Below are 5,572 nucleotides of genomic sequence, written 5' to 3' on the forward strand. Positions count from 1 at the left end.
GGAGTACTACAGGTGTCTCCAAAGGTACATGTTGGGTTGGCGTATTTCGAGATTAGGTTTTGTCACTCCGATTGTCGGAGAGGTATCTCTGGGCCCTCTCGGTAATGCACATCACTTAAGCCTTGCAAGCATTGCAACTAAATGAGTTAGTTGCGGGATGGTGTATTACAGAACGAGTAAAGAGACTTGCCGGTAACGAGATTGAACTAGGTATTGGAATACCGACGATCGAATCTCGGGCAAGTAACATACCGATGACAAAGGGAACAACGTATATTGTTATGCGGTCTGACCGATAAAGATCTTCGTAGAATATGTAGGAGCCAATATGGGCATCCAGGTCCCGCTATTGGTTATTGACTGGAGACATGTCTCGGTCATGTCTACATTGTTCTCGAACCCGTAGGGTCCGCACGCTTAAGGTTACGATGACAGTTATATTATGAGTGTATGCATTTTGATGTACCGAAGGTTGTTCGGAGTCCCGGATGTGATCACGGACATGACGAGGAGTCTCGAAATGGTCGAGACATAAAGATTGATATATTGGAAGCCTATGTTTGGATATCGGAAGTGTTCCGGGTGAAATCGGGATTTTACCGGAGTACCGGGAGGTTATCGGAACCCCCCGGGAGCTAAATGGGCCATGATGGGCCTTAGTGGAAAAGAGAAGAGGCAGCCCTACATGGGCCGCGCGCCCCTCCCCTCCCTTGGTCCGAATTGGACAAGGAGAGGGGGCCGGCCCCTCTCTCTCTTTTCCCCCCTCCACAAATCCTATTCCAACTAGGATTGGGGGGAATCCTACTCCCAGAGGGAGTAGGACTCTCCTGGCGCGCCCTATGTGGCTGGCCAGCCTCCCCCCTTTGGTCCTTTATATACTGAGGCAGAGGCACCCTAGAACACACAAGTTGATCCACGTGATCTATTCCTTAGCCGTGTGCGGCGCCCCCAGCCACCATAGTCATCGATAATACTGTAGCAGAGTTTAGGCGAAGCCCTGCTACTGTAGTGCATCAAGATCGTCACCACGCCGTTGTGCTGACGGAACTCTTCCCCGACACTTTGCTGGATCGGAGTCTGGGGATCGTCATCGAGCTGAACATGTGCTAGAACTCGGAGGTGCCGTACTTTCGGTGCTTGATCGGTCGGATCGTGAAGACGTACGACTACATCAACCAAACGCTTCCGTTGTCGATCTACTAGGTATGTAGATCACACTCCCCCCCTCCTTGCTATGCATCACATGGTCTTGCGTGTGCATAGGAAAATTTTTGAAATTACTACGAAACCCATCAGCTCTATCTTCACCACACAAAGTATTTAAATCATGCACAACCCCGATGACAAGCCAAGCAATTGTTTCATACTCTAACTTTTTCAAAACTTTTTCAATCTTCACGCAATACATGAGTGTGAGCCATGGACATAGCACTATGTGGAATAGAAGGGTGGTTGTGGAGAAGACAAAAAGAGGGGAAGATAGTCTCACATCAACTAGGCGTATCAACGGGCTATGGAGATGCCCATCAATAGATATCAATGTGACTGAGTAGGGATTGCCATGCAACGGATGCACTAGAGCTATAAGTATATGAAAGCTCATCAAAATAAACTAAGTGGGTGTGCATCCAACTCGCTTGCTCACGAAGACCTAGGGCAATTTGAGGAAGCCCATCATTGGAATATACAAGCCAAGTTCTATAATGAAAAATTCCCACTAGTATATGAAGTGACATAACGAGAGACTCTCTATCATGAAGATCATGGTGCTACTTTGAAGCAAAACTGTGGTAAAAGGATAGTAACATTGTCACTTATCTCTTTTTCTCTCATTTTTTTATTTGGGCCTTTTCTCTTTTTTTATGGCCTCCTTTTTTTCGTCCGGAGTCTCATCCCGACTTATGGGGGAATCATAGTCTCCATCATCCTTTCCTCACTTGGGAAAATGCTCTAGAAAATGATGATCATCACACTTTTATTTTTCTTACAACTCAACAATTACAACTCGATACTTAGAACAAATATAACTCTATATGAATGCCTCTGGCGGTGTACCGGGATATGCAATGAATCAAGAGTGACATGTATGAAAGAATTATGAATGGTGGCTTTGCCACAAATACGATGCCAACTACATGATCATGCTAGCAATATGACAATGATGGAGCGTGTCATAATAAACAGAACGGTGGAAAGTTGCATGGCAATATATCTCGGAATGGCTATGAAAATGCCATGATAGGTAGGTATGGTGGCTGTTTTGAGGAAGGTATATGGTGGGTGTATGATACCGGCGAAAGTGCACGATATTAGAGAGGCTAGCAATGGTGGAAGGATGGGAAAAAAGTGCATATAATCCATGGACTCAACATTAGTCATAAAGAACTCATATACTTATTTCAAAAATCTAGAAGTTATCAAAGCAAAGTATTACGCACATGCTCCTAGAGGGATAGATTGGTAGGAAAAGACCATCGCTCGTCCCCGACCGCCACTCATAAGGAAGATAATCAATAAATAAATTATGCTCCGACTTCATCACATAACGGTTCACCATACGTGCATGCTACGGGAATCACAAACTTTAACACAAGTATTCTTTAAATTCACAACTACTAAACTAGCATAACTCTAATATTATCACCTCCATATCTCAAAACAATTATCATGCTTCAATCTTCTCTTAGTATTCAACGCACTCAAAAGAAAGTTTCACAAATCTTGAATACCAAGCAAGTTATTATTAAGCAAATTACCATGCTATTACGACTCTCAAAATAATTTAAGTGAAGCCTGAGAGATCATAGTTTCTTTAAAACAAACCACCACCGTGCTCTAAAAGATCTAAGTGAAGCACATAGAGCAAAATTTCAACGCTGAAAAGATATAAGTGAAGCACATAGAGCAAAACTACATAGCTCAAAAGATTTAAGTGAAGCACATAGAGTATTCTATCAAATTTCAATTCAACTATGGCTCTCTCAAAAGGTGTGTACAGCAAGGATGATTGTGGCATACTAACAAACAAAGACACAAATAATACAAGACACTCCAAGCAAAACACATATCATGTTGGTGAATAAAAATATAGCTCCAAGTAAATTACCGATGGAAGTGGACGAAAGAGGGGATGCCTTCTGGGGCATCCCCAAGCTTTGACTTTTTGGTGTCCTTGGATTATCTTGGGGGTGCCATGGACATCCCCAAGCTTAGGCTCTTTCCACTCCTTGTTCCATAATCCATCAAAAGAATTCACCCAAAACTTGAAAACTTCACAACACAAAACTCAATAGAAATCTCGTGAGCTCCGTTAGAGAAAGAAAACAAAAGACCACTTCAAGGTACTGTAATGAACTCATTATTTATTTATATTGGTGTTAAACCTACTGTATTCCAACTTCTCTATGGATTATAAACTATTTTACTAGCCATAGATTCATCAAAATAAGCAAACAACACACTAAAAACAGAATCTATCAAAAACAAAACAGTCTGTAGTAATCTGTAGCTAGCGCAAGATCTAGAACCCCAAAAATTCTAAAATAAATTTCTGGACGTGAGGAATTTATATATTAATCATCGGCAAAAATAATTAACTAAATAGCACTCTTCAAATAAAAATTACAGCAGTTCTCGTGAGCACTAAAGTTTCTGTTTTTTACAGCAAGTTCAACAAGACTTTCCCCAAGTCTTCCCAACGGTTCTACTTGGCACAAACACTAATTAAGCACAAAAAACACAATCAAAACAGAGTACAGATAATTTATTTATTACTAAACAGGAGCAAAAAGCAAGGAATAAAAATAAAATTGGGTTGCCTCCCAACAAGCGCTATCGTTTAACGCCCCTAGCTAGGCATAAAAGCGAGGATAGATCTAGGTGTTGCCATCTTTGGAAGGCAATTCTTCAATGAGCCATCTTTCTTAGGGATCTCTTTCTTTTTAGTAATTATCAAACTTTTAGGCACAAGATCAAAAAATTCATTTGTAGCAAATGGTTCTTTAATGAAATCAAAAACATCGGGATGAATACTTATAGATTTAAGATCCGCAGTTTCCTTACTAGATGATTCACCCTTATTCTTAGGAACATACATAAGCTTAGCAATTTTAGTGGGAGGACTAGGAGTATTCTTTGCGGAAGAAAAAGCGGTTCCCAAATTGGTAATGATACCCTCAAGTTTATCGATTCTAGAGGAATCTAGATTTATTTTCTCATCTACCATGGGTTCCTTCTCCTTAATATTTTTCAAAGTCATTCCTACCTTAGACCCATATTGAGTGATTTGATTATGAATCTTTTTATCTAGATTTTCAATTGATTCAATAGTAGCAACTTTGTTTTCAATAATTTCAAGCCTTTGCATATCATGCTCCAAAGTTAATATAGTTCCATTAACCAAAAGAGGTGGTGAGCCAAATAAGTCTATCATAGCATTATAAGAATCAAAAGTATGGCTACCCAAGAAATTCCCTCCGGTAATGGTATCAAGGATATCACTGGTAGAAAAAGGGCCTTTAGTCCCGGTTCATAAGGGCCTTTAGTCCCGGTTCTGGAACCGGGACTAAAGGGTCGGTACTAATGCCCTAACCCTTTAGTCCCGGTTCAATCCAGAACCGGGACTAAAGGCCCTCCACGTGGCCGGTCCACCTTTAGTCCCGGTTGGTAACACCAACCGGTACTAAAGGAAATTTTCTGATCTTTTGTTTTGAAAAAATTTTTGAATTTTTTTTTGAAATTTTTTTATTTTCAAATTTCTGAATTATTTTAACCTCTAATCTCTAATCACCCCTCATCACTGCTCAATTTAATCTCTAATCAACCCTCATCACTCCAAATCATCTAACTTCCCGAACAGTCACCCATCCTCTCACTACTCCAGCCTGAGCACGCTTAACTTCCGGGTTCTATTCTCCCTCGTTTCCAAGTCTGCACTTGTTGTTTTCCTGACAATAGTAAGATGTCAATCCTATTAACCCTCAGGAATTTAGCTTGAGCATGAAGTCACATATTTCACTGTTTGAGTTCGAAACTATTGTTCTAAAAAACAATATTTTTTTAGTAACACTAATATTTCTTGAATAAGTAGTTTGACCATTGTTTGACCACAGTTTGACCATAGTTTGACCAGATTTGACCAAAATTCAAAAAAGGTGGAATAATTATTTAATAACACTAATATTCTTGAATAATTATTTAGTAACACTAATACTTCTTGAATAAGTAGTTTGACCATAGTTTGACCAGATTTACTGAAAATTTAAAAAACTGAAATTTGAGCATAACTTTTTTTCCTTTTGGAATTTGAGGATTCTACAAATTTGCAAATAGGCCATAGGCGGTCTCCATCTGATGTAACTTTTCGAGTAGATGATTTTTCATATAAAAAACTTTTTAATCCGAGTTCGTATGCAAAAGTTATGCCCATTTTACAAATTCTAGAGAGATTTTGTAAATAAAGTCGAAATTCATATTTGTAAATTTTCCCAACAACTAGACCACATATCACATGGGAAACTTATTTTCTTTTATTGACATTTCCATCATTTTCTTTTGTTTTTTCTAAAACTGA

The sequence above is a fragment of the Triticum dicoccoides genome, chromosome 6A (assembly GCF_002162155.2).
Source record: "Triticum dicoccoides isolate Atlit2015 ecotype Zavitan chromosome 6A, WEW_v2.0, whole genome shotgun sequence".
In the NCBI taxonomy this organism is placed as follows: Eukaryota; Viridiplantae; Streptophyta; class Magnoliopsida; order Poales; family Poaceae; genus Triticum; species Triticum dicoccoides.